The following is a 22,651-nucleotide window of genomic DNA, read 5'->3' as shown; positions in this document are numbered from 1 at the left end:
ACATCTGCAGAGCTCCCTGGGGTATGTTCACTAGAGATAGGCACAAACCTGGAAAAAAACAACCCATGCGGTTCGTGGTTCGTCAAATTTTACGAACCATGAACTTTCACAAACCTGCCCCTGGTTCATGAACTGGTTCGTTTGGTTCGTGAAAACGTCACATCCGGGGTCAGAAAATCATCACTTTCAGGTCAGCAGAAGGTCACTTCCGAGCCAGAAGAAGGTCACTTCCGGGTTAGCAGAAGGTCTGCAGGTCCATCCCCTGTTGCCTAGGAAATTGATTGATTGGCACCAGGCTGTCTGCAGTCACAAACCAAAAAATGAACTAAACGAACCAGCTTAAAGTTCGTGGCAGTTAATCAGAAATGGGATCCGATGAACTGCAGTTGGCGAACCACAAACTGGCCTGGTTCGTGCTTAATTTTGGTTTGTATTTTGGTTTGTGCCCATCTCTAATGTTCACTCCAGGGCACCTCCTGGTCAGATCATGGTGCTCTTTCCAGTGGGGCTCTATGTGCTGTGTTTTCTTTCATGCCTCCCTAGGTGTGTTCTGCATATGGGCAGTAGCAGCCTGAGGTCAGTAGGGCATAGCTGTATCAGCATATTCTGATTAGCTGTCTCCAACTTCCTGTCATAGGAATAGTGACAGCACACTGCTCTGTGATTGGTGACTTGCAGGAGGATTGCTTTGGACTACCAGGCAATTTCTAAGCTCCCTGCAACTTAAGAGATGTGACTTAAGGTTGCCAACTTTCAGGAGGTGGCTGGAAATCTCCCACAATTACAACTGATCTCCAGGCCACTGATAGCAGTTCTTCTGGAGAAAATGGCAGTTTTGGAGAATGGACTCTATTGGCATTATAACTCTAACCATACCCTCTTCAGGCTTCACCCCCAAAGTCCCCAATAATTTCCCAACCTGCAGCTGGCAACCCTACAGAGTGTGTCTGTCATTTATTTTCCCTCGCCAATGACAAGAGAGCACCTGCTCAAGGAAGTACAACCAAAAATAAAGTTTCCGTATAGGACAGTATGGTCCGTATTTATAAAGCCATCAATGGGTAAATTCCAGTATAATTAATTTCACATACAGATACATAGTCCCTTACACACGCATCAGATAGAACTAGTATTTCACATAAGTATACATAGATCAAAGAGCCCAAAAATTGGAGCAAATACAGTCAAGACCCAAATGGGTAAACAGACGCCGCTCGTTCCCCTGGATGTGGGGAGAGCTCCGGCTTGTATTCCGGGCAGCTGGCCTTCCCGAAAGCTGGCTACGAGCTTCTCTGGCCCTTTGTTACTCTGCTCGTTTCGAAGCAATTCTTCTTCCGGCCAGTATTTCTATAATAAACCACAATAATTTCAGCTCCTGGGCATTCCTATTACACACAGACTAAATAAAGATCACAGTGAACTCACAGTAATTTGTGAATAAACGCATTCCAAACTCCGTCTCCGATATCATCAGTATCTATGGGGTGAGGTGCTTCCCATTATGACCGCATATATAGTCCTAGTCTCATCCAATTCATTACTATTTTCTTAAAGGGCAACCATCCCTCTATTGCATAACTGCAAATGGGTCCATCACTATTCTCCTCATGTTACCAATTTTACAATATTCCTCTATTCCAAATAAATAAACAACATCTTGCATCTTAAAAAACCACGGTGACATCCATATATGCTTAGAAATTATAGGCGTACCTCGAATTGTGTCTTTCTATCATTGTTCTCCTCGTGTTACCAAATGTACAAACATTTACAATAAATTACTCGTTGAATAAATAACATCTTTGATCTTAAAAATACATGGTTGCTTAAATATCCACTTTAAAAATACAGTTCATAAATATTTATAATACATAGAAAAGTCTGAATAAATTTATTGCACTTTCAGAAAAACAATAGACCCACCTTACATTGCACCTAGAAGGAAATCATTTATTTCCATGAGGAGAGGAAATGGACTCATTTATAGAAAAACTGAAAAATCGATCTCATTATTTAGGCCATTGGGAGTTAAAGTCTTTAGTCTAAAAATCCATCTAGCTTCAGCTTGCAGTAAAGACTTCTTAGCGTTTCCCATTTGCTTAATCACCTCCAATACTGAAAATTTAAGTTCCTTCTCATTCCTATGATGGGCTTCAAAATGTTGGGTAAGGGGGGCTGAAGCAATAAAGTATTGATTGATTGATTGATGGCAAAAGAGATTTTGGTTTTTCGCTAAAGATTTGTCTGCTGTGAATAGTTTATCAAATCCTGCCTTTAAATCTATGGTTTTAATGCACCCAATGAAAGGGGAATTTTGTTTGATTGTGGGAGCAAGATCAGTGAGAATGAGCAAATTCTCCCTTTCCAGTTACTAATATGTAGTAGTGGATGGGCATCTGGGTTTTGCAGCAGTTCTTTCCTTTCCTTTTTGTCTAATGATGAGCAAATACCTTTTGGCTCAGTTTGGAAAAGGCTTGGCTAATATCCCTGTGTGAACTTTTCTGAGGGTATCCCAGACTGCCCAGGGACAGGCTGGAACTGTTTATCCTACAACATGCTCACTTAATCTACATTTCTTTTTCAAAGTCTATTCTGAAATTTAGATTCTACTGTGCTTTCAATTATATCTTTAGAAGCATGACATGACTTCTATGTCTCACCGTCCTATGCCACCTTGCATGCCTCACAATTCTCCTCCACTACTCTGCTTCCTTCGCCCAAACCTACCTAATAACAGTGGTAATGGCATAAGGCGGCTCCATTTCTCCCTGGCATCAGGGACACTGAAATAGCAGAACCAAGAATGCTGGCATATGTAGTTGACTATGGATGTTGAGGACCTAGGAAACTACACTTTACAAATCTCTTTGACATTTGCCCCTTGTTTCAGTGTTCCAACTACAGGGGTAAACAGAGGGTTCACAGAGAAGCCTTCCTATTACCAAAGCTACCTTCTGATAAATTTTGGGAAGACAGAAACTGGCTGTAGCAATGGTGCTGGAATGAACTCATTGCAAATTGGCCTGAACTTTGGTGGATTTGGGCTTGACTCAGAATGAAATGGGAAGGGAGGAAGTGTTGTTGTGTTCCCGCTCCGATTCCAAATGGCAGTGCTTTTTCTATTGCCCTTTTTGTTTTTTTTGCTTGCTGGTTAGTATTGGGGATTTTTGACCTCTAAATGTGGAGATGGTGTAGCATGTGCTTTGAATACAGAAAATCCTAGGTTAATTTCCTGACATTTTCAGTTAAAAGGATCAGGTAGTAAGTAATGTGAATAACTTTTACCTGAGACCCTTAAGAGCCACTGCCACTCAGATATAACACTGTCCTTCACAGGTCAATGGTTTGACTCAGTATAAGGCAGTTGCATGTGTTCATTTTTTAAGTGCTTGGTCATCTGCAAAGCACCAGTTCACAGGACTGGACCATAATCTCTGCATATGGTCTTAAAGAAAAATATATCTGTAATACAAGTATTTCACATTTTTTGTTTTTTGTTTTCAGAATTGTGCAAGGGACCAGTGAATTTTTTTTTCTGCTGGGATATTATTTGCCATGTTATAATGTAAAGGATTGTTGCCAGATAATTGCTTTTCTGTTGGAGACCTTCCAACATTTTTTTTTTAAAAGATACCACTACGCTAAATACAAGCATGCGTTCTGTTTATTGCATGGGGAACCTGGGGCTTCAGAATCCCCTTTGATCACCCTGCTAAGCCGGAACTCATTCTTGAGCTATGTGATGAGGTATAGCCCCTTAGTAACTCTCTGTTTTGTCAGAGTAAGACAGGTTAATTGGGCTTGACGATACAGATGACCCTTTCAAGTCATGTAAAATGAGACTGCGGAGCTTATCACAGGCAGATAACCATTAATATTCAGTGTACTGTCTATAGGAAGAGAAAGGAGTTTGTTTGTTTTAGGTGTTCCAAAGGTACCCAACAAAGGACACAAAGAGGAAACCATCCACACTTAGGAAACAGAGCAGCCATACAATGTCTCACAAGAAATGAAAAGACAGCTTCCTGCCACTATAACTGATCATTTGGACTAGTTTAGAAATTGGATTGTTGCTTTACAAATAGGATTAAACTTCTACTGATGCTGTGGCAGATTCAGCAGCATAATAAATTAACATTTAGTCTGTGAGGAAATCTTAGGTAAATTCTCTTTATGGAGTTATTGTTGTTTCTCTTGTAATCTCTTTTCTCTCTTTTCTAAGGCCTTCAGTCAAGAAATCCCAACTGAAAATGGCATGTCAAGATTTGTGTGTGTGTGTGTGTGTGTGTGTGTGTGTGTGAACCAATGCACTTGGAAAATAAAATATCATAAACAGTTTACACTGGGTTTGCCTGCAGCACTATAGTCTAACTTTAGTTTATCAGTTCTCGTTCCTTCCAGGGAGACCTAAGAGTAGGAAGTATAATTCTGTGAAGGGGCAAAAGACCATTAGGAAAGAACTCTTCGCTTTCTCACTAAACTACAGTTCTCGGGATTATTTATTTATAGTCCACATTTCTGAGACTCAAAATGATTCTTTGGGGTGACTCATAATAATTAAATGACTACAAAACTGAGATGTTTGTAATGGAGATATAACCTGTGTGGAATATTAATCTCCACTCTGTTGTTTCTTCTATGGATCTCCCATGATGTGACATTTTGTTGTTGAACAATTATTATATCATGGGCTTCTTGTCAAACCACTCCAGAACGTAATTAAGATTCAGGTGGCAAAGAATATTTTGGTCACCTTTTCATCGTAATTTTTTTTTTGACAATGCAACCATGCATAGCCTTAAGCAAGTTGATAGGCAGAGCTGAAATGTTAACTACTAATCTAATGAGAAATACAAATTGCTATCCTACTAGCTGCCAAATAACCACTTACCCAATGAGTTCTTTAGGATCCTATCATACAAGATGATTTGCAGCATGAATAACATATCTGTGTAAGCAAATCACAGGTGTACAAAAGCATACATCAAATGACCATTGTCTACTTCACCTACAGTCTATTCCACTGTGGTGGAAAGCCAAAGTTACAGGTGGGGTTTGATTGCTGATGGATTTCTATTTCTTTCTTTGCTATATGTTCTTTCCTTCTGTTGCCACTTCAGAGTGTTAACTTTTAGTTGTTTCCATATTTACAATTAACTTTAACAAAAGTTTTCTTGCACTTCAGCATGGAAAGGTAGGTAGGTTACCTCAGTTGCATGAGTGCATCCTATCTGTCTTCCAGCTATGCAGCTGCACAAAGACTTAATAGCATTGCTGTAAGAAACATCTGTATGATGTTTCTGCATAGCCACATATGGAGTCTCACCACAAGGAATCGGGAGAGGAGTTGGAGAGCTATAAAATCATCAAAATAATATGAATCATGTGCCAAGAAAGATCCAAAAAGAAGTAAAGTTCTATGGCATCATAGGACACATTATCCTTTTTCAAGAAACCAACCTGGAATACAAGATCTTTAAAACTTAGATAAATGAAGAATATACTTTTGTCTGAATTGGGAAGCCAAATTGAGCATAAAATAATTAATCCTGAATATGTTTAGAATAATTAATCCTCCTGAATATGTTTACAGTGAATGCACATACATTCTGCACGAATGTGTACATGTTCGTAAGAAACCGCCGATTTGTTTTACAGATGAAACCTGAACAAATGTGGGATTTAAATCATACGTGAAGCCATACATGTGTGTGATATGAGATACATATGAAGAAAAATCAGTGCGTACTTCACAAGGGTTGGATATGCATTCACTATAACTTGGGAACAGCTTAAGAGTCAATGTGCATTCATTTTCCAAATGAAACCAGGGTCTAGTACCAGGATAAATGTGAAGTTTAAATCAACATTCAACTGTATATACATTGCCCAACACATTTATAAAGAAAAATCAAAGATGCACAGCAGCCCTGTACTGATGATGACCCACCTGTGTGTTGACTGATGGCACATGAAGGAAAAGTGAGCAGAAGTGTTTTTTTCTTGGTGTTTGCTGGGGGGGGGCAATCAGTGGGAGGGCTTCTAGTGTCCCTTCCCCACTGGCAGACCTCTTGATGACACCTGGGTTTTTTGGCCACTGTGTGACACAGAGTGTTGAACTGGATGGGCCATTGGCCTGATCCAACATGGCTTCTCTTATGCTCTTATGTTCTTAAGTATGGTGGCCCCATCCCCACCCTAGGGATCATGAAGTCATTTGTATGGAGTGAACATGTGCATGAACATGGCATGTACACTCTCTGCAGACAACTCAGCAATTGCATGGATGCAGGAGAAGGGGGAGCACTCTCATGCATTCTCTCCCCCCTGCCTAGTCAGTCAGCATGTGAATGGGTCAACTGTACAGTGCTAGATTGTACAGCTATAACTTGCAAACAGGATTGTACATATCTTGTGAACAGATAAGTAGTATATGTTGCTGGAAAATCCATTCAACTCCAAGAAGACTCAATGGGGCCAGGCCTGGCAGCAACCAGTGACCAACTCACTACCGCAAGGATAAATGGCTTAAAGTCCAACTCTCAAGCTGCAACCAATATTGCTGCTGTTTGTATTAGTACATCTGGAGACCAAAGTATCCCAGGAAGCATGACTACACCTTGTTTTTATTTATTTAGAATATTTCTGTGCCACCTCTTCAGAGTTCTGCTCAATATTAAAAACCACAATATTAAAAAACAAGCAGCATAAAACTAGCAATAAAACAGAAGCAAACCATTAAAAAGCTGGTAAGATAAAATTCCTAATTAAAAGCCAAGGTTAAAAAGATGTGTTGCCTAAAAAAAGTAAAATAGGCACCACAGAAAGGTGTTCCAAAGGCGAGATGCCACCACAGAAAATGCCTTGTCTCTAGTCCACCACAGAAAATGCCTTGTCTCTCATCATCACCTGCCTCACCACTGCAGATCTTATGTGGCAAGCTGGATAGTATGGGAGATGATTCTTCATGTACCGGTCCCCAGCTATTTAAGGCCTTAAAGGTAAGAACTGGCATTTTGAAATGTTCCTCCTGAATAAAGAAGGTAGCCAGTGCAACCAGTTACAGTTCCCTATTCATTTTCTAGAATAACTTCTTTCTCAAACCTTATGCTTGCTCCCTGCTTTTCATACTGTCATTTCCCTCTTTCCACATTAAACTTGTACTTCACAACACCTCCAAATGGACATTGAATGGATTGCAGTTCACAGATCTAAAATGTTTTTTTGCACCCACTATAGCTTTGTAAACAATAACATATTTAGTCACAGATAAATATATTACTAGGTATGAACGTTAAAATGCATCAGTCCATCTTACTGATTATATTTTATGAATGACAATCTCTGCACTTTCTCTTTATGGAACGTAACTATCTTTCTCTTGTTCTCTCTTTTCTTTCACTTTGTAACAATTCTGCAATAGCTCAGGTCATTTACAGTGAAATCCTGAACAGTTACTCCAGTCTAAGCCCATTGAAATCAATGGGCTTAGACTGGAGTAACTCTGCTTAGGATTTCACTGTTAAATATTCCCTTTACACAAAAGCAAACAGTTCTGGGCTCTTTCTGTCATTGTTGCTGAACAAATGTTGAGTGTCACATAACACTCTGGATAACATACATAACACTCTGGATAACATGGCTTATTACTCCACAGCATTACCCAAACTCACGCACAGATAAAAAGCTTCTTACACCAGCCTCATCTATACTAGTTTCTAATAGGAATCTGGTTCCAATAGTGTGGGTTATGGACCAAGATTATCAGCTTTGGGCAAATCCCTCTCTCCCACCCTCATAACTTCAGCTGTAAAATATGAATCCTCATAGTATTATTATAACCAAAAGGATAGTAATTGCAAACAACCAAACGAACTCTTAATAGTTTCAAAGCTATGTGCATGTTATAGTTAAACTAGTCAATTTTGTGTCCTCTAATATTGGTTACTGTTTAGCACATCCTTAGGTCCCGTGTACTTGACAATGCCCTTTTTCAAAAATATAGCAATGATTTAAACAAGTTTCAGAAAAACTGGAAAGTGGCTCGCAATGATGCGTTTGTACATGTACTATCTGATGATAAGATTTGCAGGTTTCATGTCAGATTTAGTGGAGCATTTAGTGTCAACTGGAATGTTTCCATTGTTTGCTAAAGGATCAGAAGTCTGAGGTCAGGGTCAAATACCTCTGGTTTCAACAGATTTTGACTTGCATAATTCTGAATTGTTGTGAACACATGATTTAAAAAAGATAGGGAAAAGTCACATTTCCCCCAGGAAGACGTTTTCAAGGTATACAAGGGATATATAAAATGGGCTGGGTAAAGTGTCCAAGGCCAGAGAGAGCAGAACAAAATTCCAAAGAAGGCATTGCTCTCTTTTTACTTCTGTCCTTACTCCTGGCCTTCACTAGCATGGAGGTGTTACTGATAATTGTACCACCACCAGGGCAGAAAATTGTTAACTAGCATATACTTCACGGGTTGCAGAATTAATTGAGATCTGGGATGAGGAAGATACTCCAACCCCCGATCCTTAAGTACACTGCAACTCAATTAGGGTTGGATGTTATTCTTTCTTTTTTAGCAGTCCCTGATCCCGGCCCTCAACATCACCTTAATCTGCCAACATTATCGTCATATAAATGAAATACTTTGCTTGCTTAATTCTACAGATGAAGTGGATGCCAGAGTCACAGGATAGCAAGCTAGATCATCTTTTTCTGGCTTCTCTATACCTTGTGGTGCAGATAGCTCAGCGAGTCAAGATGCCAGGGCCTGCCAGAATGGTGGTATCAGAGTGCTGGAACTGGGCAGCCACCAGAACTCGGAGGCCACAGAAGGCTCACCACCTCCTACACTACATCAGTCCTTGTTGCCAGTCTTTGTCTGGGTAGCAGTAGCAGCATTGGTGGGATTTGGCAAGGACTGAGCCTTCTCCTCTGGGTGCATGAACACCAGACATTGGAAGGTGAAGTATGCATGCAAATGGCAACACGTTGCAGCAGCAACACCTATTGTCCACTGGCTGGCAGAAAGGAAGACAGCTGCCTTTGCCATTCACACCTGTGCAAATAACGGCCAATAGAAGCAGCCATTGCTGTCCAGAGGGATGAGGTTGAGCAAGTGGCAGCTGTGTTTAGCCCAGAATACCTACCAGATGGCATCTTGCCATGGTCCTCCCAAAAACTGCAGCAGCACACAACTGGGAAGAATCCTCATCATGCACTTCCTGCTTTGGACTGCTGGGAGCATGCCTGGGACAGTCTAACAAGGATTGAGAAGCTCAAACACACTGGGAATAGCGCTTTAAGGGAGCAAAGTTATCTGAATAAGAAGCCTATCCTGCTCTGTCCCCACCAGCTTCCAATCTGTCTGATCTATCATGCTCTGACTCCCATTAGAGTCTGTCAGCATATCCCTCCTCGCTGCCAACTGACTATCCCGTCTCTGTATGATATATATGTATGTATGTATGAGCAAAGCAGAAGAGGAATCACTCACTGCACTTTGTATTGTCGAAGGCTTTCACGGCCGGAGAACGATGGTTGTTGTGGGTTTTCCGGGCTGTATTGCCGTGGTCTTGGCATTGTAGTTCCTGACGTTTCGCCAGCAGCTGTGGCTGGCATCTTCAGAGGTGTAGCACCAAAAGACAGAGATCTCTCAGTGTCACAGTGTGGAAAAGATGTAGGTCATTTGTATCTACTCAGGAGGGGTGGGGTTGATCTGAGTCATCCTGTAAGAGTTTCCCAGGGTGTGGAATGCTAATGGCGGGAGGCTTCACTGGATCCTGAGGAGGTTCTTTTGCATATGGATTGGTACTTGATGTGCTAATCTTCTCTGCAGGGCTATTGTCAAGGATAGAATGTTTTGTTAGCCTGGTGTTTTTCAGAACTGGCAGCCATGCTCGGTTCATTCTTAAGGTTTCTTCTTTCCTGTTGAAGTTTTGCTTATGCTTGTGAATTTCAATGGCTTCCCTGTGCAGTCTGACAAAGTAGTTGGAAGTGTTGTCCAGTATTTTGGTGTCCTGGAATAAGATACTGTGCCCTGTTTGAGTTAGGCTATGTTCAGCCACTGCTGATTTTTCAGGTTGTCCAAGTCTGCAGTGTCTTTCATGTTCTTTTATTCTTGTCTGGATGCTACGCTTTGTGGTCCCGATGTAAACTTGTCCACAGCTTTGTGGTCCCGCTTTGTGGTCCCGATGTAAACTTGTCAAGAATTCCTCACTACATCCCGACACGCACAGAAAACTATGCAAGACTGAAGCACAGCCACCTAGACTATATGGACTCCCCAAAATACATAAGGATTCAGTCCCACTCCGACCCATTGTGAGTGCCATTGGTTCACCGACATATGAATTAGCTAGACATCTGGCAGATCTCCTGCAGGATCACATCGGGAAAACCTCGTCTTACATCAAAGATTCAGCAGATTTCATCAACAAAATCAGTTCTCTGAAACTCAATCCACAAGACATACTTGTCAGTTTTGATGTTGTATCCCTGTTTACCAAGGTTCCAGTAAAAGACACTATTGCACTTATTAATCAGATTTTCCCAGAGGATGTAACAGCCTTATTCCACCATTGCCTGACAACCAGTTACTTCCAATGGGACAACGAATTCTATGAACAGATGGATGGGGTGGCCATGGGGAGCCCACTCAGCCCAGTTATAGCAAACTTCTACATGGAACATTTTGAAAAAACAGCTCTAGAATCAGCACCCCACAAACCTAGTGTATGGTTCCGGTTTGTGGATGATACATTTATCATTTGGAGCCATGGGGAGGAAGAATTGATGGGGTTTTTGAATCATCTCAACAACATCCACCTGAACATACAATTCACCATGGAGAAAGAAATCGAGGGAAAACTCCCATTCCTGGATACCTGGGTCATCCGCAAAGCAAACTTTCAGTTAGGTCACAAGGTCTACAGGAAACCAACTCACACTGATCGGTACCTACACAAAAACTCCAATCACCATCCCCGACAGAAAAGAGGCATAATGAAAACATTAGTGGATCGTGCAAGACGGATATGTGAGCCGCACTTGCTAAATGAGGAAATTAATCATCTAAACCACGCACTTCAGGCAAATGGCTACTCCAGAAATGAAATCCGAAGAGCAATCAAACCCAGGATGAAGCAAACAACCAAAGAAAAACAGTCTCCCACAGGAAAAGTGTTTTTGCCATATATCAAAGGAATTACTGATCAGATGGGAAAGCTTATGAAAAAGCATAACCTTCAAGCAGTATTCAGACCCACCCGAAAAATACAACAGATGCTACGATCAGCAAAAGACAGTAGAGACCCCCTAACCTCTGCAGGAGTATACCGTATACCCTGCAGCTGTGGACAAGTTTACATCGGGACCACAAAGCGTAGCATCCAGACAAGAATAAAAGAACATGAAAGACACTGCAGACTTGGACAACCTGAAAAATCAGCAGTGGCTGAACATAGCCTAACTCAAACAGGGCACAGTATCTTATTCCAGGACACCAAAATACTGGACAACACTTCCAACTACTTTGTCAGACTGCACAGGGAAGCCATTGAAATTCACAAGCACAAGCAAAACTTCAACAGGAAAGAAGAAACCTTAAGAATGAACCGAGCATGGCTGCCAGTTCTGAAAAACACCAGGCTAACAAAACATTCTATCCTTGACAATAGCCCTGCAGAGAAGATTAGCACATCAAGTACCAATCCATATGCAAAAGAACCTCCTCAGGATCCAGTGAAGCCTCCCGCCATTAGCATTCCACACCCTGGGAAACTCTTACAGGATGACTCAGATCAACCCCACCCCTCCTGAGTAGATACAAATGACCTACATCTTTTCCACACTGTGACACTGAGAGATCTCTGTCTTTTGGTGCTACACCTCTGAAGATGCCAGCCACAGCTGCTGGCGAAACGTCAGGAACTACAATGCCAAGACCACGGCAATACAGCCCGGAAAACCCACAACAACCATCACTGCACTTTATTAAAGCAGAAAGGGGGCTTGTACATGATAATAAATATATAATAATCTTATATACTAATAGGCAATTGGTTTTGATCTGTGAATGCTTAAATGTGGAGATGGCAGCCATGCATGGACAGAACAGATTTTCCTTCAAACCTGAAGATTTGCAGGAAAAAAAATTATATATACATCATCACCCAGCACCGTCTCTCACCAGCTGGCAAAAGCATTGCTGCCTCCTTCCTGGGTGTTCAGCAGCCACTACTCAGGCTTGGGGGTCCCTGGGCCATTGGTGGTGGATGAGTGTGTGCAGGGACTATCAGCTCATCACCACCAGTTCCAGGAGGTGTGGGCCTGGTGAAGGGGGCAATGCAGAGTCCAGGCAGGGTGCCAGACTGATGATCATTTTGGTACTGTGGTCCCATGCCACTGAGGGCTTCAAAGCAAAGAACCATCAGTTTGATTTTGCTTCAAAAAGCCTGGCAGCCAGTAATATTCTCTTAAGTTTGGTGTAGTGGTTAAGAGCACAGGGCTCTAATCTGGAGAACTGGGTTTGATTCCTCACTCCTCCACTTGAAGCCAGCTGGGTGACCTTGAGTCAGTCACAGCTTCTAGCTTTCTCAGCCCTACCCACCTCACAGGGTGTTTTGTTGTGGGGATAATAACATACTTTGTAAACCACTCTGAGTGGGTGTTAAGTCATCCTGAAGGGAAGTACATAAATTGAATGTTTTATAATGATGATGATGATGATGATGATCTGTTCTCTGTGTAGTAGTTAGCATTTTTAATAGCTATGTCACAAATTATTGATAACCTTAATTTATTTTAGGAGATGGAAAGTTCTTCACTCCTCGTAATAGCTATGCATTTGTGTGATCACTTATATCTAGTCCATCAGAAAAATAAAGGTCAGTCTCTTTTTCAGAAGACACAGAAAGCATGTTAGCTTTAAATTAACTAGACTATTTTGCAAGATCTTCAGATTTAGTAACTACCAACATTGCACTTTAGTAAATATTGTACAATTCACAACAATAAAGGCATAAATTAGGTAAGTAAAGAGGCATGATCATTAACAGGTCCTGAGTACACAAAATTGCAATCCTGCGCACGCAGCACAAATTTAAGCCCTGTTGATTTCAGTGAGAGCTGTTCAGGAGGAGTACAACTTTTATGTGGGTGGATGAAAATAAACTCTCCCTGCAATGGAAGCCAGGAGCAAGAACAAGGGACACACTAGATCCTACTTAAATTTGAAGTTAAAAAAAATGAAAAACAGACTTGGGAGGCTGCAATGTTGGTTCATGGCTGATTTTGGTAATGAGAAGAGTACTAAATCCTTTTCTCATCTGCTGTTTTCTCAATCATCTTCTCCCCAAACAGTTTTTCCTGCTGTGGGGTTCCAAATGCTTGTGTACAAAGATAAAGCTTAACAGGAGAATGAGGTGGCAGAGAGCTGAGGTGCTAAAATGGACTGTCTCACTTCAGATTGCAGGTGGCATACTCCAATTTTAAATGTTCCTATCTCAGTTTGCTGTGTTGGTTTTATAATTGCAAGGAGTTTTCAACATAAGTGTAACAACTTTATGTTTGAACCTCCTTTTCCTCAGTTTTTAATATCTCTGTAATGATTTTCCGTTTTTTATAATTCTTTTTAAATCTTTGTTTTTGGACCATTAATCCAGCTCTTCCATACTTTACCTTAAATTTATACCTCAGGATGTCACAACAAGCACTTTTAATATCTCAAGTCACACAGAGCTTCAGGTGTTCTCTACTTTACTCAAGATTTTACCTCAAGAACATATTCATATGTTTTTGCCTTAGATCTCCTCAGTTTAACTGGTACTATAGGAAGGCTTGTTATAATCAGTAGTTTGACAAAATGGTCAGCACATGAGGGTAGATTTGAGGTAAGAAAGGATTTTGTTCCTTAACAAAAATAGAATTTATAAGTACATAAGAATGATTGGTTTCAGAACAATTTTAGACTTGGTGGTTTCATAAATAATTATCTCTTCTTAAAGATATATTCATAGACTCATACACACAAAGTAATTTTCCATGTAGGACTTCACTAACTGATGAAGGGAGCTTTGACTCTCAAAAGCTCATATCCTGGAAATCTAGTTGTTCTACTAACACAATAAACTGTCTTCTCATCCACACAGAGATTTTCTGACCTAAATAAATTAATATTTCTCTTAGATATACACAGACTGACATAGGCCTGACAGACAGAATTTCTTATAACTTCATACAGTTCAATCAGATTACCTGATTGAACCAGAATGAACACTTTCTCTCAGCACACATAGTAAAAACTGCAGTTCACTCTGCCCCCTAGGGTGCAGCTATTGTCCACTCAGATCAGACTCCATTCACCCATCCAGCACCCCTCCTTCTTTCCACATTTAAACTCACAGAAACATATATTAAAAATCCACATAAACAAGCAAATATAAAACACTCCCAATATATTACTTGCAAAATATTCCAATAAGGACTATTCCAAAATGCCCATGTACCTCCACCAACAGTCTGAAATGTGATGTACTCCATTCTAATGCCTCATGACTTTGCCACCTCAACATCCTACATTTGTAAGCTAGGCCTCAGATTTGGAAATAGTCAAAGGCAATTTGGAAGAGAAAATCCCAGTACCAATACATAGTGTTGACTCAAGAGTGGGGTCAGGTCCATATGAGGTTTGCAGCAATTTAACCCCAAGGTGTGAAACTCTACTGCTTTACTCTGTAGGATAATACTTAAACTTGCACATTTTAAATTCTTTTAAAACGTCTCTTGCAGTTACATATCAAATGTTATTCACTTTTCAGATAATACTCTCCATCCTCAGCATTCATCACTCTTATCTCAGCTCTCTGTGCTGATAAAGCCAGAATCCTGCTCCCTTTCCTCCCACCACAGTGCTTGTTCACACTGACAAGGACTGAAATATGTTTCTGATGACAATATCAAATATAAACATACAATTTATTTGTTAGGGTTTTTCCAATTTAGTGGCTTCCCTTTCAAAAAAGTAATTACCAGCCACTATTCCTCCACAAACTAATTCTTCCTTTGTCTCTCTTTTCGGGTTAGGACAGTTGCTGATAATTATAAGGTCCCAAACTTTTCATATCCCATTATCCTCAGATTGTACTTACTTTATTGCTATGTTCAACGGATTTGGGCAGGAAAGAGTAAATATTCTAGAAAGAGCTAATTATTTCATTTAGCCAAAGATACGCCTACACAAGTAAACATCAAACAAGAACAAAGGCAAGCCTCTTAAAATCAATTAAACAGAAACCACTTTAACAAGATGTTAATTATGGAGAATATCTGCAGGCATAGAACATATTGTGTGTTCTTTTTTTAAAATCTTCAAACACTAACAATCTATTAAATTGTATCAGATCCCTTCAGACACACACTTTCTCCATAACTTGTTATTTTGGATCCCAGGGAAGCCAAACACAATTAAATTTCTGACTGCAGAGTGTCTCAGACAGTGAATCCCTGTGACTTTGCTGCCACCGCTTGATACATTTCAGAAATACAATCTTTTCAGAGGTCAAAGCATTTAAAATAGGTAAAGCAGTAGAAAAGTGAAGAAAAGAAGAATTTGTTAAGAGTGCTTCTAATTACAGATAGAAAGATACTAGAAAGTTCTAGTTACTGAAAGGAGGTTACTATAAAGTTCTAGTTACTGACAGAAAGTTACAAAGTAACTAATGCCAGTAGGAGATAAGGTGACTTTTTTGTAGATTGTGTAGATGTTGAAAGTATCAGATTAGAATCTGGGACTGGTGGTGGAGAGTGCCGTTAAATCACAGCTGCCTTATGACGACCCCTGGTGGGGTTTTCATGGCAACAGACTAACAGATATTATTTGCCATTGCCTGTCTCTGCAACCCTGGTCTTCGCTGGATGTCTCCCATACAATTGCTAATCAAGGCTGACCCTGCTCAACTTCCCAGATCTGATGAGATTCGGCTTGCCTGGGCTACCCAAGTCAGAGCAGGATCTGGGAAACGCAGGTCTCAAGCTATGTATGCCACCCTTAGATGATTGGAGAAAAAGGGAAAAAAATAAAATGTACTAGGAAGATATCAGTTCAAATTTTTAAAAGCTACTGTTTATATTAAGAGGAAGACCTGATCCAAGTGGCCAAACAATGATGTGTTCACCACAATGCATGGGGCACCCATGTATGAGCTAGTTCATGGAAAATGGCCTTCAGGAAGTCATTGAATCAGTGTGGGATCATGAAACTACATTAGTGTGCAAAAACACACAAAAAGGTTAAGCCCTCTCCTCTTGGCCTTATCTATAGCATTTTTTCCCCATTTTTCCTCCAAAGAGGAAAGAAAAAACAGCAGACATAGTTGCTTATTCCTCCATTTTATCCTGAAAATAACAACCCTGTAAGGTAGCTTAGGGTGAGAAAGAATAAGTGACCCACAGTCACACAGTGAGCTTCATGCCTGAATGGTGATTTAAATACAGTTCTCACCACCAAACCATATAATGGCTTTCCAGACTGCTCAACTACTTTTATAACATTAATTGCTCTCTCACATCTGCTTTTACGCAGAAAATGCTTCCAGTAAGAACAAATGTGTGCATTTGTGTGTAACATTTCATCCTAAATCTAATTTTTGCTAGCTATGCAACTGTTCTCATTGTTCTTTGAAACACTATTTATTGAGGATCTTTCTGTGCCACCTTTCCATAAAATAACGTGCACAGTGATTCACCTTAGAAATGTAAAAAACACTAATTTGTTTCTATGAAGTTAAAGTTAAAAATAAAGATTAAAATGAGGAACACAAGTTTCAATTAAAAGGCCTTCTAGAATAAAAAAAATTCATACCAGAAAGCTAACAGTGAGAGGGATGAAGGGACTTCTGAAATCTAGGGATGACTGCCGAGATTTTCCTGCGGAACCCCACAAAATGAATTCCAGGCACTGTGGGTTCCTTTAGCAGCATCTCATCAGGTTCAGAGCATAGATGTATATATATACTTGGATGGAGGCAGCCTACGAATACTCTGGATCCAACCCATTCACAATTTTAAAGGTCAAAAGCAGTGCTTTGTACCAGGGCCTCAAAATTAACCCAGTGCTAATACCATTGCTACTGAATTAGTATCTCATACTCTTTGCAATGAGCCCCACTGGACACATTCAGATGAAATGCAATTGACAACTACTCTTTGAGTAGTTCCCTATCCACCTAACTATTCTAGAGTCCAGTCCACAGTCCTCTCATTTACCCATCAGAACATCATGAGGAATCTTGTCAAAAGGTTTACTAAAATCCAGATAAGCTACATCAACAGTATTCCAGTGATCCAGCAAGCCTGTCACTTGATCATATGAGGTTGGTCTGGCAGAACCAGTTGAGGATAAATCCATGCTAACTTCCCCATATCACTATGTTGTCCATCAGGTGCTTGCAGATTGATGTGTTTAATATCTGTTTCAATATAAATTTGGGTTTATTTGGTATTGATTTAATTGGTATCCCAGTTTTCTTTGGGATTAACTAATGTTATTCAGTATACCCAGAAAAAATGAATCAGCAATTATCTGGTATATATTCAGTATACCAGATACTGAATCGCACACTCCTAATGTACTTATGGTTGGCTGCAGCTTTTTTGGGACAACTGGGCACAAGATATCCATGGTAACCTCCATTGGTGTGTCCCCCTCAAGTCCCTGCCACATTTACTCCTTCCTCCATTGTGTGTAATGTCCCTCTGTAATATCCACCACCACCACCATCCTACATTGTAGCTGTACTATAGGGAATGGAGTATAACATTTTAGTTCTAATGGTGCCGGTGGGTCTAAGGAACATGAAAGTTTCACTGTAATACCACCAGTGCCTCTGGGCTGATTGAAGGGGTGCCTGGAGGAGACAGCAAAGCACAATGATCTTGCTCTCTGCTTCCTCCAGTGCCTCCAGGCACTGAGAAATGGGAGTGATCCCATAGGTCCAGATGCAGGAGAGAACCTTTGCCAGACCCAAGAACTTGACAGGTGCCTGACCACATGAATCCTGATGCCAACCTAAGAATGCTACAACTGTCTTCCACCCATTTTTTCCACTCCTTCCTTCCTTCGCTTTCTCCTTCTAGACTGGATAATAGAGGCTGGAGCTGATATAAGGAAAGGCAGAAGGATTCAAAGTTTTAAGTTGTTTGTTATTTTATTCCTAAAGGAGATAAAGTTTAAAAAGCAGTATTTTGAACAATGAGACAAGAAATGCTGTTAAAACCAGGATTGCAAACTTCTTTAGAACTAAAATATTGTGTGTGTCTGTATCTGTGTGTGTTCATGTATGCTTCAGAATGGTGGGCAATAAAGTTTATAACACCCAGTGCTTTTTTCAGAGTCATTGGGAAACTTTTCAAGGATTTAAACGGGCTTTGAAGAAACTCTATAATCATATGAAGATAAATTCACAAATGCCAAATCCAGATGCCCTATCCTTAAGAATATTGTAATATAATAGTTGAATAAAATAGAAAGTGATTTGGAAGGAAGTGTCAGGGCTTACCCCAGGCGCTGCTGTGTTGGGCGCCGGGGTGCCTGACTCTGACTCTGGGGGGACGCAAGGGATACCGCAGGACCCTGCTCTGTGGAAGGAGGGGCGGTATACATCACCCTGACTCCCTCTCAGTCCACTCGCTCAACCTGATCCAGCCACCACTCTTCCTTCCCTCCTTCACCAAGCTCCTTTTCCTCCTTGCATCCTCATACTTCCTTGCTTCCAACAACTCCCATTCCTCTCCATCCCTCCTCCTACACAGCCCACCATGAGCCCTATACTGAGTCTGCTTTTATAGGGCTTCCTCTAGCCTCGCTGCCTGATGTACGCCAGCTGAGTATGCCCTCAGGTGTTCCCATTCCGGCCTCTCCATGTTCTTCTGTCTTTCCCTGCAGGGAAGGGCTGGGTGTCGCCCAGCTGGGGAGGCTCCCAGGTGTTCCTCCCCTTGATCTGCTGAATAAATGGCTCTCCAGGGAACGTATGTCGAGAGGTGGTCCTGAAGGTATGTTGGTCCCAGTCCACTAAGGGCTTTAATGGTCAGTACGAAGACCTTGAACCTAATCCAGAACTGCACTAAGAGCCAGCACAGCTGACACAAAACCAGTGTTATATGTGACCGGAATGGTGTCCCAGTCAGAATGCATGCCGTCGCATTCTGGACCAGTTGCAATTTCTGGAGTAGAGACAAGGGCAGCCCAATGTAGACCAATCTGGTTGCAGTAGTCCAATCTGGAGGTGACCATTGCGTGGATCACAGCAGCAAGGTCAGAGGCTGAAAGGAACAAGCTGACCGATCTGACGAAGGTGGAAAAATGCAGATTGGGCAACTGCTGTGACCTGGGTCTCCATTGATAGGGAAACATTAAGGCCATGGCCAAACTCCTCACCACTTGCACAGGTGCGAGTGGCACCCCATGAAGGGCTGGGAGCTGGATCCCCGTACCCAAGAGCCCATGGCCCAGGTGCCGGACCTCCATCTTCATAGGACTCAACTTCAGCTTGCTCATTTTCAATCATCCAGTCACTGCCTCCAAAGCCCTGGCCAAATTAGGATGCACAGTAAATTTCAGTGGAGTCCCACTTATACGTGAACAAAAGGTTGATCAAAAAATCCAACCAAAACCCAGTTTTAAACATTTCATTTTAGAAGGCCAACGTTCTTAAAATTTCAAGGGGTAAAAGAAATTCAGAGGGAAAGTAAGGAAGGTGTAATCCCTCCATGAGGCTTGGATTTAAATCTATAATAATGGAAGCACGCCAGAATGTATATTACAGACTAGGTTGGCCAATGATGAATTGAACAGATGACTGTAATGAATTGAACAGATATGAATGTATAACTTCCTTGACAAAGGGGAAAACAAAACAGGATTTGAGCTAGCAGCCTGTCAGATGGACTTTGATATAAACCAGTGTTATATGTGACCGGAATGGTGTCCCAGTCAGAATGCATGCCGTCGCATTCTGGACCAGTTGCAATTTCTGGAGTAGAGACAAGGGCAGCCCAATGTAGACCAATCTGGTTGCAGTAGTCCAATCTGGAGGTGACCATTGCGTGGATCACAGCAGCAAGGTCAGAGGCTGAAAGGAACAAGCTGACCGATCTGACGAAGGTGGAAAAATGCAGATTGGGCAACTGCTGTGACCTGGGTCTCCATTGATAGGGAAACATTAAGGCCATGGCCAAACTCCTCACCACTTGCACAGGTGCGAGTGGCACCCCATGAAGGGCTGGGAGCTGGATCCCCGTACCCAAGAGCCCATGGCCCAGGTGCCGGACCTCCATCTTCATAGGACTCAACTTCAGCTTGCTCATTTTCAATCATCCAGTCACTGCCTCCAAAGCCCTGGCCAAATTAGGATGCACAGTAAATTTCAGTGGAGTCCCACTTATACGTGAACAAAAGGTTGATCAAAAAATCCAACCAAAACCCAGTTTTAAACATTTCATTTTAGAAGGCCAACGTTCTTAAAATTTCAAGGGGTAAAAGAAATTCAGAGGGAAAGTAAGGAAGGTGTAATCCCTCCATGAGGCTTGGATTTAAATCTATAATAATGGAAGCACGCCAGAATGTATATTACAGACTAGGTTGGCCAATGATGAATTGAACAGATGACTGTAATGAATTGAACAGATATGAATGTATAACTTCCTTGACAAAGGGGAAAACAAAACAGGATTTGAGCTAGCAGCCTGTCAGATGGACTTTGATTCTTTATACCCCTGGACAGGGGGTTTGGACACCTTTGTGACATTTCACAGTCCAACTGGGTCCTCTGCATTCTACTGCACCTGTCAACACAAATTTTCAGAGGTTAACATGAGATATATCTTATACCTATCAGCTACCTACTTACCTGCCAGGACATAGCACGCAGACACTGCAGGTGTTTGTTCCAGTGTGTGTGCTGGAGAAGCAGGATTTACAGAAGCACCAGCACAGTGACGGGAGGATGTTGCATTTAGCTGTCCATTCATCATCTGGTTAGACAAAGTGAAGACTTCAAATACATAGGCTTTTCATTTGTCCTGCTACAATATTGTATGCTGTTCTTTGTCATAGTCAATATTTATTGATATTTAAGTTATTATATTTATTGATGTTAGATCCAGCTGTTGATGGTTGTATATATACTGTGTAATTCACTTATGAGCACTTTGCACTTTATAAATTGGATATTATACTAATACTAGATATACTTTATCGGTACTCCATGAGGGACTATTGTTCCTAGTAGTTTGTTTATTTCCATGGTGGCCAGTGTGGCTAACATATAAAGTCAAGGAAGCAATAAATGGCAAAGGACCTCCTTTAAACGATGGAAGGCTAACGATGGAAGGCTAACCTGATTGACACAAATAAGAAAGAACAGCAGTTTTGGCAAAAGAGATGTAAGGCAGTTACCTCTGGGTCCAAAATTGTGAGCACCCAAACTAGGTGCCCTGGCCATTCTCATCACAGAGACATTGGAAGAAGAAAATGGCTACAAAGCCTATGACAATACACAAACACCTGTCCCTCTATGGACAAGCATGGTTTCAATTATTTCCTATGGGCAAGCATGCCCTCCACTATCCCCTACGGGGAAGCGTGGTTTTCTTTATTCCCTATGGTTTATATGCCAATAAAAGGTTATGATATGCCTTTTGTGCAAGCATGCATTTTCTACTGGCAATCATGTATTGTCTATGGGCAACTTATTCTCTACGGGCAAGCGTGCTCTCCATTATTCCCTGTGGGCAATTATGCATTCCCTGTTGGCAATAATGTATTGTCTATGGGCAATCAGTGTCCTTAGTTTTAGTATCTCCCTTGAACTCCTGTCTTTAATGCTTCCCATTGTTTTTTTGTGGTACTAACATTTATTTAGACCTGTTCTGTGGTGTTCAGGGAGCATTTTAGCAGGGAAAGGGTTAATGAAAGCCTGCTATTTCCATGTTTTCATTTCTAAAATATTGTCCCCCAATGCCTTTAACACATCCCACTGTTCTTTCCGGTACTCCTATTTGTTTAATGCCCATTCCGGCTTTTACCCCGGCCCCTTTACAGCCAATCCACAACACTTCCGTAAACAATAACCAATTAAAATGCAAATCAGAGACTTCCTATCTTAAAGGCACAGGAGCACGCCAGGAAAGAAAACCGGCAACTCCATCTAGCTCTAGACACGAGTTTGGTACAGGTACAGTAGATGCCACTCTTGGTACGTTTGTGTCATTAAATCGAAACGCCCTTTTACGAATTTCCAACTGGATCAAACGAGCCCTCCTTGGTCTTCTGACCAGGGCTGAAGCCTCTATTTTTGCTCGCCTTACCGAGCCTTGCAGCGCCTTAAAGACTCGCGCTGTTTCACGCGAGCATAAACTCCGGCGGGCTCGGAAGCTTTGAAAGGCCGGCACTAGCGCGAAACGCGCGCTCGTTTGGAAGACACCGCAAGGATCCTGCTCGTTCGGCTCCGGCGTTGAACAAAAGAGGAAGTGGCGTCGATGCCTTACTGCAGGGGGAGCCGTGTGGCTTCCTCAGCCGCCTCTCTTGCCGGAGGTGGCAGCTTCTTGTTGGGCACGGGGAGAGCCCTTTCGGAGCTGAGCTCCTCCA

At 41.5% G+C, this 22,651-nt stretch overlaps 1 long non-coding RNA gene across 1 annotated transcript; it reads right to left on the bottom strand.

The window, feature by feature from the left end:
* Positions 1 to 1,056: 1,056 nt before the first annotated feature.
* Positions 1,057 to 22,561, bottom strand: LOC129327043 (uncharacterized). The gene is made up of 3 exons (XR_008596775.1): positions 22,372 to 22,561; positions 20,913 to 21,036; positions 1,057 to 1,347 (listed from the first exon to the last, which is right to left on the bottom strand). It is a non-coding gene; the product is annotated as an uncharacterized LOC129327043 (long non-coding RNA).
* Between the last annotated feature and the right edge of the window lie 90 nt (positions 22,562 to 22,651).

Source organism: Eublepharis macularius, chromosome 1 (genome assembly GCF_028583425.1).
Source record: "Eublepharis macularius isolate TG4126 chromosome 1, MPM_Emac_v1.0, whole genome shotgun sequence".
Lineage (NCBI taxonomy): Eukaryota > Metazoa > Chordata > Lepidosauria > Squamata > Eublepharidae > Eublepharis > Eublepharis macularius.
Note: the sequence above shows the minus strand (reverse complement) of the source record. Positions and strands in the feature narration are given on the sequence as shown.